The sequence below is a fragment of the Lepidochelys kempii genome, chromosome 28 (assembly GCF_965140265.1).
Source record: "Lepidochelys kempii isolate rLepKem1 chromosome 28, rLepKem1.hap2, whole genome shotgun sequence".
NCBI lineage: Eukaryota > Metazoa > Chordata > Testudines > Cheloniidae > Lepidochelys > Lepidochelys kempii.
In genome coordinates this window covers 4,629,944-4,642,939 of record NC_133283.1, presented here as the reverse complement: position 1 = coordinate 4,642,939, position 12,996 = coordinate 4,629,944, and the positions used below count along the sequence as shown (strand labels likewise).

Below are 12,996 nucleotides of genomic sequence, written 5' to 3'. Positions count from 1 at the left end.
GTACTGGTCGACCACAGTACGGCTGTTTAGGGTGCGGTAGTCAATACACATCCGGATTTTCCCATTCTTTTTGCGGACTACCACAATGGGTGAGGCGTATGGGCTGCGGGACTCTGTAATGATGCCATTCGCAGCCAGCTCCTGAAGATGATGTCGCACATCTTCCATCTCAGAGAGAGCAATCTTCCTAGATCTCTCCCTGAAAGGTCGAGAGTCATGTAGTCTGATATTGTGCTCTACTCCTTTTGCACATCCCACATCCCACTCATGCAGTGAGAACACCTTGGATCTTTCACAAAGTTTCTTCCTCAGGCGATCTTTCCAGTCCTCGGACACTGGTGAATCTCCAAAGTCAAACTTTGCTGGGTCTATTGCCGAAACTGGAGTTTCATACTGGGGTTTTACAATCGACTCAGGCTCAAAGAGGTCTGCTATCTTTTGTCCTTGCTTCACAAAAATATCACGACTCGTTTCATTAGCAATCAGTATAGTCACCCTTTCCTGGGCTTCAGCAGGTAGGGTTATGACTCCACTGGGGACCAGCACTCCTTCAGGGAGCTCTCCTCCCATCGGCTGCTCTATCATTGCTAACGTCCCTTTACTGCCTTTCAGACAGGTACTCATGACAAGCACTTCTTGCTCCGTCCTTGCAGGCACTACTAAGGGGGTTGTGCCCGCGTACTTCAGTGCCCCAAGCGGTAGCTCAGATGTGTCCCTTTTAGCGCTCTCAATTTTCCTATAGGCTTCAGCACAAAGCGTATGGATCATCAGGGTATTCAGGTACTGGTCCCCAGCCCGCCTTCTGCAGTAATCCGCGAGTACCTTGAAGAGACTGGAGTTGGTCCCTATCAGCACAGACACATCGGAAGTCCCTTTAGGGTCAGGGCATATTAAGGCAGCTGTGTCTACCTCTTCTCTTACCCCAGCAACCTCCTCTGGGAATTCCAGGTGCACTATGACATACCCTTGATAGGGGTATTCATCCATGCTGAGGCCACATAGGCCAAGGCCAGTCAGTGGCTGTATAGGCAGGTGCCTAAGCATCTGTTGGTAGAATGACTGAAATATAATAGTCACTTGAGATCCAGTGTCAAGCACTGCTTTACACTCCACCCCTTCGATCCTCACCATGACCTCTGCTCGAGGCCCTATCAGTCCTGCAGGGATCCCAGCTGGACAGTCTTTTCTGGGGGAATCTTCAAATCCTGCAGACCTGGGGGGTCCCCGTCCCCAGACCCTCTGGCAGCTACCGGATCTCTCCCAACTGATCCTCAGCTTTCCATACACTAAGGAGGGGTTTTCTTCATTACGGCACTTGGCAGCACTGTGTCCATCCTGACCACATCGGTAGCAGAAGAATTGACCTTTCCCCCTTCGCCTGGGGGGGATGGTGGCTCTAAGTGCGGGCTTCTCAATCGCCACAGTTTGAGGCTTCTTATTCCTAGAAGTCTTAACTCGGTCAACGGTACTTTGCAGCTCAGCTATCCGTTCCGTCAGGACCTGCATTTGTTGGGCAAGTTCCTCTCTGGTGCTCACCATCAGTACACTGGCCATTTGCAGTGGTGTTGTGCTGGCTGGCTCCGATGTTTGGGCTTCCCAAAACTCACTGGCAGCCTGCCTTTCTTCCTCCTCTCTGACCTCTTTTATCAGCTGGGAGTAACTTGGGGGATGTTCCCGTCGTTCTCTTAGCCGGAGATGAAGTAGAATCGGGTTCTGATACTGAGTTCCTCTTACAATTTGAGCCAGTCTGGTCTGATCCATCTGCTCAGCAGTCACTGCTCCCCTCATGACAGCTCTCTGAAGCAGTCTCTCCAGTCTCTGTATGTAGGCTGAAGCCTTCTCGCCCTTTTGTTGTCGGGAATTAAGGAACTTACAGTAGCTGTCTTCAGGGCCCTCTACGCTCCCAAAGTTGTGTTCAAGGGCCTCTAGGCAGTCCTTCACACCGACCCCAGGGTCAATGAGCTTCAGGGTGCGAATCACATCTAATGCTGGGCCGCCAAGGCTCTCTATAAGGCATCTTCGCTTTTCTGCATCTGGTACGGCCCACTCTTGCAGCATTTCAGTGGTATGCTCTAACCAGGGTTCAAACTCCTCCTCCCCAGCAAATAATCTTAACTTACGACAAGAGTCTGACTCAGCATGGGGCAGCACAACCTTTTCCAATATTTGCCCCAGAGCTTTTGTCCAATCATCAGCCGAGGCTGCAGCCTCCGAGCTAGAAGCTGCTGAGCCAGGGCCCAACAAACCTGACATATTAGCCATTATACAAACAGTAATTTCCTCAAAATATAAGCACAAACAAAAAATATAAATTGTTTCCCAATGTAGTGGATCACTCAACAGGTGCTTGCGAGGGGTACTGACCCAGGCGATCCCGGACGAGCCCCCAAAAATGTAACCCTTCTGCCCGTCAGAGTTGGCAGCAACAAGGGCCGGGTTCAATATCTAGGGGATCCATTCCAATAACACAATGCAAACCGGCTCGAGCCCCCACCCAGTGACCTGGGCCAAATATGTACCACCCCCGCTGGGCGCCTCCAAGAGGCAATACTTCCCCTCTCGCAAGCACCTAGTCTGAGTGTAGCAAAAGTCTTTTAATAACAGAGAGAAACAATGTGGCCTTATGTTGGGGAAACACCACCAACCGGATTCCTAACACAACCCATGAGCAAAAACAACCCCACCCCAGGCAAATTGGGGCATGCCCTTTTCCCTTTGGTTCTTGAGTCCAGCAACCCCAAATCACCCAAAGTCCCAAAAGTCCAATGCCCCAAAAGTCTCTGTCCCTGGTCAGGGCAGCCCCAGAGTTCGAAAGTTTATCGGCGGAGCTTTACCTCCCAACCTGGGTGGAAATGGGACGGGGTAAGAGGCACCTTACGTGATCTGAAGCTGACCGCCCCATAGCTCCATAGCGGCGCTCCGCCAGCCGCCCCACGAACTCCTTCGCTCAGCTGCGCTCCGCTCCGCCAGCCGCCCCACAAACTCCCTCGCTCAGCTGCGCTCCGCTCCGCCAGCCGCCCCACGAACTCCTTCGCTCAGCTGCCCCACGAACTCAGCTCCACGGCCCACAAGCAGCTCCTGCCATCCACACACTGCTCCGCGTCGAATTGCTTCACCAGCCGTCCCACAAACTGCTCCACAATATATCTTCAGGCTCCCCCACTACTTAACACAACACTCAGTGATTTCAGCTCTTAGGTGAATTCAGCTTATAGTAGGGGAGCCCCAGTGCTGGTGCACTGTCAGCCCAAAGTGAGCTCAGCAGCCTATAACTAGACTTCTAACGAAATCAAAATTAGCTCTGATATTCCACAGTGGAGAGAGGAGGAAGTGCAATCAGCATGTAAGGCCCTCACCAAGGGGCCCATGCCACCAAGTACTACTACTTGTCCCCAGCCTCTCTCTATTCACACAGTTTTGGAACCCATGACCCTTGCCTAGCGAGTGCTACTTAGTTGATGGTGAATCCCTCCATCATAACAAAAGGCCACGTACAGTTCCAAGCACAGTTCCCATAATCAGGGTAATAACAATTTATTCTTCCTGCCCCAATAACAGAGACACTGGGGATCCCACAGCAGCCAAAGTGACCATTTGGGCAGCTATGGCCTCGTTCTAGGCGTGGTGGGTGTGCCTATGCAAATGAGATCGGCCCCTGAAGTTCTTTTCCACAACTTGCCACACCTCACCACCAGATGTCAGGGTGGAGCTCATCCTGACACTGCTTACATTTGTTTCGGGGAGGGAGGGGGTGTACGTACAATGTTTCACTGAATGAAGTCTCCTGCAGCCCCCCTGTCGGTGACGGCAGAGGCCCGGGCCTTGAAGCACCCACCCTGGGCAGCCCGGGCTGAGAGGTGCCCTCTGTGGGAGGGGAAATAAAAAAGCCCCTCTGCCCCCCCCCCCCATTATTGCAAACACGGGGGGGTCTCAGTCCACCGGGGCGACTGTTCCCCTTCTGCCCCTGCCTGGGCCGGGTTTTACCCTCCGTCACCATCTGGCAGCACCTCACCCTTGTGCTTAACCCTGGCTCTTTCCCCCCATCCCTGATTTTGCCCCTCAGCCCCTATCCTCATAGGTGCTGACTTTTGGTTTTGCTGATGGGTGCCCCATCCCGGCTCCGCCCCCTTCCCCAAGGCCCCCGCCCTCACTCTGCCCCCCTCCACCTCTTCCTGCCCCCGCTCTGCCCCCTCCCCTTAGGTCCCCTCCCTTGAGCATCTCCTGCCCACTGCTCACTCCTTTCCGCCCCCTCCTGCCCTGAAGGCGAGGGGTGTGTGTTTGGGAGCTGAGGCCGCTGATGGCTGCGGGAAGAAGGTGGATGGGAGGGACAAGCAGTGGGGAGTCTTTCTCCTCTCCCCTCCTCTTGCGCTCCCTGCCCCTTTTCCTTTCTCTTGTTTCTCCTCTAAGTCCTTGCTCCCCTTCCTGAAGCTTTCCCCTTCTTGCTTCCCACCTACGTCCCTTTTCCCATCTCTCCCTGCTCCCCACCTCCTGGGGGCTGGCTAGTGCCTGCTCCCACCCACACACTCAAAGTGGCAGCGGGGGTTCCCCCTCCTTGGGTGCGCAGGTTGCCTAGTGGTTAAGGCTCAGGTGTTCTGGGTTTGGTTCCCTGCTCTGCCACAGACTCCCTGCTTAGCCTTGGGAAAGTCACTTCACCTCTGTGTGCCCTAGATCCCACCTGCCAAATGGGGCGAATGCGGACCCTGCCTCCTAGGCTAAATCCATTCGTGGCTGTGTGATGATGGGCGAAGTGGAGCTATCAGTGTGGGTAGATTTGGGCTGAATTTCTCCACAGCCGGAGGGCGAGAGCCAGCTCCCCGGGGGGATGGGAGAGAGAGGGGTTCAGGCCAGTTCCACGCAGAGTGGGGTCGGGGCTTCAGCCCTGCAGCTTCTGCCATTAGGGTGGCTGGGGCTCCCGAGCAGGGGACTTCAGCCCCACATCTTCTGCCCGGGCTTCTCCTCCCCCGAGTATGACTCCTGCTGGGGTCCAGGGCTTCTCCTCCCCCCAGTATGACTCCTGCCGGGGTCCAGGGCTTCTCCTCCCCCCAGTATGACTCTTGCCGGGTCCAGGGCTTCTCCTCCCCCCAGTATGACTCTTGCCGGGTCCAGGGCTTCTCCTCCCCGTCCTCCCCCCAGTATGACTCCTGCCAGGGTCCAGGGCTTCTCCTCCCCCCAGTATGACTCCTGCTGGGGTCCAGGGCTTCTCCTCCCCCCAGTATGACTCCTGCCGGGGTCCAGGGCTTCTCCTCCCCCCAGTATGACTCTTGCCGGGGTCCAGGGCTTCTCCTCCCCCCAGTATGACTCTTGCCGGGTCCAGGGCTTCTCCTCCCCCCAGTATGACTCTTGCCGGGGTCCAGGGCTTCTCCTCCCCGTCCTCCCCCCAGTATGACTCCTGCCAGGGTCCAGGGCTTCTCCTCCCCCCAGCGCGGCTCCTGCCGGGGTCCAGGGCTTCTCCTCCCCCCAGTATGACTCCTGCCGGGTCCAGGGCTTCTCCTCCCCCCAGTATGACTCTTGCCGGGCTCCAGGGCTTCTCCTCCCCCCAGTATGACTCCTGCCGGGGTCCAGGGCTTCTCCTCCCCCCAGTATGACTCTTGCCGGGTCCAGGGCTTCTCCTCCCCCCAGCGCGGCTCCTGCCGGGGTCCAGGGCTTCTCCTCCCCCCAGTATGACTCTTGCCGGGTCCAGGGCTTCTCCTCCCCCCAGTATGACTCTTGCCGGGTCCAGGGCTTCTCCTCCCCCCAGTATGACTCTTGCCGGGGTCCAGGGCTTCTCCTCCCCCCAGCGCGGCTCCTGCCGGGGTCCAGGGCTTCTCCTCCCCCCAGTATGACTCTTGCCGGGCTCCAGGGCTTCTCCTCCCCCCAGTATGACTCATGCCGGGGTCCAGGGCTTCTCCTCCCCCCAGCGCGGCTCCTGCCGGGGTCCAGGGCTTCTCCTCCCCCTAATCCACCACTGCACCCAGCCCTAGCCTAGCTGGGCTCCCTTGGGCCACCTGATGCCTGCTGTGGCCAGAGTGGAGCCTGGCTGGCGGGGAGCAACCATACAGGTGGACGCCATGGCCATCAGCCCAAGAGGTGTGGGGCGGCCCTAGGTGAGCAGGGGCCGGCTGTGCCCACGCCTAACCCTGGGGCTTTTATTTATTTTTTTTTTTTGGTGAGACTCACTCAGCCCCTGCCAGAGCAGGGAGGTGGGAAACAGCTGATCCGCCCCTCCTCAGGTCCGGGCCACCCCACCCTCCCTCCGATTTGCCCCCTTTTAACCCCTGTAAATAGCAATCTGCTTCCAAGTCAGGGCAGCATACTCCACGTGGCAGCCTCCCACCACTGTCAGGGCACGTGCTCCTAGGGCCCCTCTCAGGTCCAGGAAACCCCCCCTCGCCTCCCCCGTGGCGGGTGCCTTGGGCGAGACCCAGCCCCAAACATTGCCGGAGCTGGGCCCTGAAGATTGGGGGAGCCCAGGCACCAGGGGCCCATGCAACCCGCCAGGAAATATCATACAATCGTAGAAGATCAGGGCGGGAAGGGACCTCAGGAGGTCATCTAGTCCAACCCCCTGCTCAAAGCAGGACCGATCCCCAATTAAATCATCCCAGCCAGGGCTTCATCAAGCCTGACCTCAAAAACCTCTAAGGAAGGAGATTCCACCACCTCCCTAGGGAACCCATTCCAGTGTTTCACCACCCTCATAGGGAAATAGCTTTTCCTAATATCCAACCTAAACCTCCCTGTGACGAAGTGGGGCTGTTCTTAATGTTTCCTCTGAATAGTGTAGGGGTGCCTCAGTTTCCCCTAGGCAGTTCTTAAGTATCTAGGGGGTGGGGTAAGGGTGTATGATCATTGCAGAGCCCTAGAGGGCAGGTGTGGGCAGGGGTCTGGACACAGAGAATGGCCGACACCCTGTTTCCTGGCACCTGATGGCCTGGGCCCTTCCCCCCTGCGAGGTGAGAGCTAAAGGGTTGGAGAACAAAGGAATCAGGTGACTTCCTGGCCCGGGAAAGGGGAAAGTCCAGAGGAGGAGGGGCTGGAGGGAGTTTCAGTTTGGGGCTGGCTGGGACATGCAGTGAAGGGCAGACGGGGTTGTCTGGCTCACTGCCCCCCAAAATGGACCCAGCTGAGGGGTCCCGTTCTCTGCACCTACAAGCTCTGTGTTAGACCATGTCCCTGTCGTCTAATAAACCCTCTGTGTTACTGGCTGGCTGAGAGTCCCGTCTGACTGCAGAGTTGGGGGGCAGGACCCTCTGGCCGCCCCAGGACCCCGCCTGGGCGGATGCGCTGTGGGAAGCGCCCGGAGGGGCAGAGGAGGGGCAGACCCAGGAAGGGGGAAGCCGGGGGAGCTGGGTGTCCTGCAGCCAGGCTGCTCCCCGAGAGGAGACGCCCCCAGAGTCCTGCCCGGCTCCACGGGGAGCAGTCCCAGAGCATCGCCCGGGGACGCCGGGACACCCCCACAGCAACTTGAGGGCAGTGGGGGAGGTTTAGGTTGGACATGCCGGGGCCGGAGTTGCGGTGAGCGACCCCCCCTCACCTGCAGGGTCCAGTGGAAGTTGTTCCTGAGCCGGTCGAATCTCCGCAGGCGGCTCCCACCTTCGCCAGCACCCAGAGCCCTTCTCCCTAGGGCGCGCGCCGGCTCCCGGGGCCCACTTCCCTCTCCCGGGCTGCAACAGCCGTGCCGGGGGCGGGAGGGGGGTCAGGGCGCCGCAGGGTTTCACCCCAGCCTGCCCCTGAGGTTTCCCCTGTGTCTTCTAGGAAACAGGGGCGTCGTCCCGCCCTGGCAGGTTCCCCAGCGTCAAAAGCGAAAGAAGACGAGAGCCCGGGAGGGATCCGGCTCCCGGGATGGGCCTGGCACAAAGTCCAGCTTCCTCCGGCCACTGTCCGGAAACAGGCTTCGTCCCCCCCTGTCATAAATATAAAAGGAAGGGTAAACCCCTTTGAAATCCCTCCTGGCCAGGGGAAAGCTCCTCTCACCTGGAAAGGGGTAAGAAGCTAAAGGTAACCTCGCTGCCACCTGACCAAAATGACCAATGAGGAGACAAGATACTTTCAAAAGCTGGGAGGAGGGAGAGAAACAAAGGGTCTGTGTGTCTGTCTATATGCTGGTTTCTGCCAGGGATAGACCAGGAATGGAGTCTTAGAACTTTTAGTAAGTAATCTCTCTAGGTATGTGTTAGATTATGATTTCTTTAAATGGCTGAGAAAAGAATTGTGCTGAATAGAATAACTATTTCTGTCTGTGTATCTTTTTTGTAACTTAAGGTTTTGCCTAGAGGGGTTCTCTATGTTTTTGAATCTAATTACCCTGTAAGATATCTACCATCCTGATTTTACAGGGGGGATTTCTTTATTTCTATTTACTTCTATTTTTTTTAAAAAGTCTTCTTGTAAGAAAACTGAATGCTTTTTCATTGTTCTCACATCCAAGGGTCTGGGTCTGTAGTCACGGCTGTTACTCTGAAACCTGTCAATTTGCCTAGGTGACTACAGACCCAGACCCTTGGATGTGAGAACAATGAAAAAGCATTCAGTTTTCTTACAAGAAGACTTTTAAAAAAAAATAGAAGTAAGAAAACTGAATGCTTTTTCATTGTTCTCACATCCAAGGGTCTGGGTCTGTAGTCACCTAGGCAAATTGACAGGTTTCAGAGTAACAGCCGTGACTACAGACCCAGACCCTTGGATCTGAGAACAATGAAAAAGCATTCAGTTTTCTTACAAGAAGACTTTTTAAAAAAAAAGGTTTGGTAAAAAGCCTCACCAATTTGCCTAGAGAAAAGGAGGCCTTGTGGCATCTTAGAGACTAACCAATTTATTTGAGCATGAGCTTTCGTGAGCTACAGCTCACTTCATTGGATGCATATCGTGGAAACTGCAGCAGACATTATATACACACAGAGAATATGAACCAATACCTCCTCCCACCCCACTGTCCTGCTGGTAATAGCTTATCTAAAGTGATCATCAGGTGTCATATGTCACTTTAAGTCATTATGCAAGGTAGCCTGTTTCCTCTTGTTTTTTCCTACCCCCCCCCCCCCCCCAGATGTTCTGGTTTAACTTGGATTTAAACTTGAAGAGTGGTCACTTTGGATGAGCTATTACCAGCAGGAGAGTGAGTTTGTGTGTGTGGTTTTTGGGAGGGGGGTGAGGGGGTGAGAGAACCTGGATTTGTGCAGGAAATGGCCCACCTTGATTATCATGCACGTTGTGAATAGAGTTGTCACTTTGGACGGGCTATTACCAGCAGGAGAGTGAATTTGTGTTGGAGGCGGAGGGTGAGAAAACCTGGATTTGTGCTGGAAATGGCCCACCTGATGATCACTTTAGATAAGCTATTACCAGTTTATAACTAATAAATTGGTTAGTCTCTAAGGTGCCACAAGTCCTCCTTTTCTCTAGGCAAATTGGTGAGGCTTTTTACCAAACCTTGTCCAGGAAGTGGGGTGCAGGGTTTTGGGAAGTATTTTGGGGGGAAGGACGCGTCCAAACAGCTCTTCCCCAGTAACCAGTATTCGTTTGGTGGTGGTAGCGGCCAGTCCAAGGACAACGGGTGGAATATTTTGTACCTTGGGGAAGTTTTGACCTAAGCTGGTAAAGATAAGCTTAGGAGGTTTTTCATGCAGGTCCCCACATCTGTACCCTAGAGTTCAGAGTGGGGGAGGAACAGGTTCCTTCTGCCCCTCTCTGCTCAGCCCCCCAATGCTGCTAGCCTGTCCCTCCTCCCCCCCGCCCTGCTCTGCACCCCTCCTCTCCTTCCACCCCCCCTGCTCAGCCCCCCAATGCTGCTAGCCTCTCCCTCCTCTCCTTCCGCCCCCCGCTCAGCCCCCCAATGCTGCTAGCCTCTCCCTCCTCTCCTTCCGCCCCCCGCTCAGCCCCCCAATGCTGCTAGCCTGTCCCTCCTCCCCCCCGCCCTGCTCTGCACCCCTCCTCTCCTTCCGCCCCCCCGCACAGCCCCCCCAATGCTGCTAGCCTGTCCCTCCTCCCCCCTGCCCTGCTCTGCACCCCTCCTCTCCTTCCACCCCCCCGCTTAGCCCCCCCAATGCTGCTAGCCTGTCCCTCCTCTCCTTCCGCCCCCCGCTCAGCCCCCCAATGCTGCTAGCCTGTCCCTCCTCCCCCCCGCCCTGCTCTGCACCCCTCCTCTCCTTCCGCCCCCCCGCACAGCCCCCCCAATGCTGCTAGCCTGTCCCTCCTCCCCCCTGCCCTGCTCTGCACCCCTCCTCTCCTTCCACCCCCCCTGCTCAGCCCCCCAATGCTGCTAGCCTGTCCCTCCTCTCCTTCCGCCCCCCGCTCAGCCCCCCCCAATGCTGCTAGCCTGTCCCTCTTCTCCTTCCGCCCCCCCGCTTAGCCCCCCCAATGCTGCTAGCCTGTCCCTCCTCCCCCCCGCCCTGCTCTGCACCCTCCTCTCCTTCCACCCCCCCTGCTCAGCCCCCCAATGCTGCTAGCCTGTCCCTGCTCTCCTTCCGCCCCCCACTCAGCCCCCCAATGCTGCTAGCCTGTCCCTCCTCCCCCCCGCCCTGCTCTGCACCCCTCCTCTCCTTCCACCCCCCCTGCTCAGCCCCCCAATGCTGCTAGCCTGTCCCTCCTCTCCTTCCGCCCCCCGCTCAGCCCCCCAATGCTGCTGGCCTGTCCCTCCTCCCCCCCGCCCTGCTCTGCACCCCTCCTCTCCTTCCGCCCCCCCGCTTAGCCCCCCCAATGCTGCTAGCCTGTCCCTCCTCTCCTTCCGCCCCCCGCTCAGCCCCCCAATGCTGCTAGCCTGTCCCTCCTCCCCCCCGCCCTGCTCTGCACCCTCCTCTCCTTCCACCCCCCCTGCTCAGCCCCCCAATGCTGCCAGCCTGTCCCTCCTCCCCCCCGCCCTGCTCTGCACCCTCCTCTCCTTCCGCCCCCCGCTCAGCCCCCCAATGCTGCTAGCCTGTCCCTCTTCCCCCCGCCCTGCTCTGCACCCCTCGTCTCCTTCCACCCCCCCTGCTCAGCCCCCCAATGCTGCTAGCCTGTCCCTGCTCTCCTTCCGCCCCCCGCTCAGCCCCCCAATGCTGCTAGCCTGTCCCTCCTCCCCCCCGCCCTGCTCTGCACCCTCCTCTCCTTCCGCTCCCCCTGCTCAGCCCCCCAATGCTGCCAGCCTGTCCCTCCTCCCCCCACCCTGCTCTGCACCCTCCTCTCCTTCCGCCCCCCCGCTCAGCCCCCCAATGCTGCCAGCCTGTCCCTCCTCCCCCCGCCCTGCTCTGCACCCCTCCTCTCCTTCCGCCCCCCTGCTCAGCCCCCCAATGCTGCTAGCCTGTCCCTCCTCCCCCCACCCTGCTCTGCACCCTCCTCTCCTTCCCCCTCCCTGCTCAGCCCCCCAATGCTGCTAGCCTGTCCCTCCTCCCCCCACCCTGCTCTGCACCCCTCCTCTCCTTCCACCCCTCCCTGCTCAGCCCCCCCAATGCTGCTACCCTGTCCCTCCCCCCCCCGCCCTGCTCTGCACCCCTCCTCTCCTTCCGCCCCCCCTGCTCAGCCCCCCCCCATGTTGCTAGCTTGTCCCTCCTCCCCACTCGGCGCCCCTCCTCTCCTCCACACACCCCCTTCCCCTGAGATCCTTGCCACTCATGCTCTCTGCCCCTCCCCAAAGCCAAATGATGGGGGCACCAAGTGCTGAACAGGGGAGAGGAGGGCCTGGCGAGCGGCAGTGGGGCTGGGTGAGTTGGGAGGCGGTGAATTGGGGAAGGCGAGGAGGAACCAGCGAGTGGTGGCGGGGACTTCCGGAGAAGGGGGCGGAGAGCGCTGGGGGGGAGCAGCCCCGCAGAGAAGCCAGGAGAACCCCTGAGATTTTATGTGCCCCATGCAGGTTCCCAATCGGCTACTCAGCTTCCCGGGTTCACCAGTAATTTCCCTGGGGAGTCCAAGGGACCCAGAAAGCTGAAGAGCAGATACCTCCTCCTCCGTCACCCAGGAACCTGCCTGGCTCATAAGAAATAAGGGAAACTTCCCTGGTGGAAGGAAACCCACTCCCCGGAAGGAGGGGCAGAGGCGAGGCCATGACAGCCCAGGTGTCTGGCAGCCGGAGGGGCGGTGGCTGGGCTAGGAGAGGCTTAGCCTCTATATAATAGCGTCTGATGCAGGGACACAGTCTGAACTGGGATCCTCTCCCCAAACATAGTAAAGGGAGGATTTTCCCTCCAGGGGACAGAGGCCGATGGGGCCTCATTATCGGATCAAAAAATGCCACTCGCCACCCTTTGCAGTCCAGATAAATCCCGATCATCCTGGGCCATTCAGCAAGGGAGCGGGGGATCTTGGAGGAGGTGAGAGCCAGGTGCTGAGACCCACATTGATCCACGGCCCAGATGCCCTCCTCCAGGTTAACGCCGACCTGTCCCTTCCTCCTCACAGACTCTCTGGCCACCCCCATGGCCTGGGTTCCTCCATCTTCCACCTCCACCTCCCAGTAATGCCTCCCCGAGGAGGAGCCCTCCTGGCCCAAGACGCAGCGAGAAGAATCAAATCTCTTGGAATTGTCAGGCACGTGCTGGCGTGTGTCTTCCCATCTCATGCTTTTTCCGTCCTCGGACAGGATGAGGCGGGCGGGAGCCGTGTCTGGATCCCGCGTCACATCTGTTGGGGAGACCAAGAGAGAATGAGAGTATTGGGGCAGAGCTCAGCTCTGGAGGTGGCTGGGACCATTTCTCACACTCCCCAGCAGCCCGGTCCTGGCTGGGATCCTACCTGATTTCCTGCCTCTCTGTCCTGGGTGGCAGAGAGCTGCATCTTTAAAAAGGGGAAGAAGGAGGATCCTGGGAACTACAGGCCAGTCAGCCTCACCTCAGTCCCTGGAAAAATCATGGAGCAGGTCCTCAAGGAATCAATTCTGAAGCACTTAGAGGAGAGGAAAGTGATCAGGAACAGTCAGCATGGATTCACCAAGGGCAAGTCATGCCTGACTAATCTAATTGCCTTCTATGATGAGATTACTGGCTCTGTGGATGAAGGAAAAGCAGTGGACGTGTTGTTCCTTGACTTTAGCAAAGCTTTTGACACTGT

The 12,996-nt window shown here is 57.8% G+C and overlaps 1 protein-coding gene across 1 annotated transcript in view; it reads right to left on the bottom strand.

The window, feature by feature from the left end:
- The window catches only part of LOC140904265 (butyrophilin subfamily 2 member A2-like), a 61,195-nt gene extending 53,220 nt beyond the window's left edge, over positions 1-7,975 (bottom strand). Inside the window, exon 1 of the mRNA XM_073326760.1 lies at positions 7,514-7,975. The gene's annotated coding sequence lies outside the window, so the exon portion shown is untranslated. The remainder of the gene's footprint in view (positions 1-7,513) is intronic.
- Positions 7,976-12,996: the final 5,021 nt, after the last annotated feature.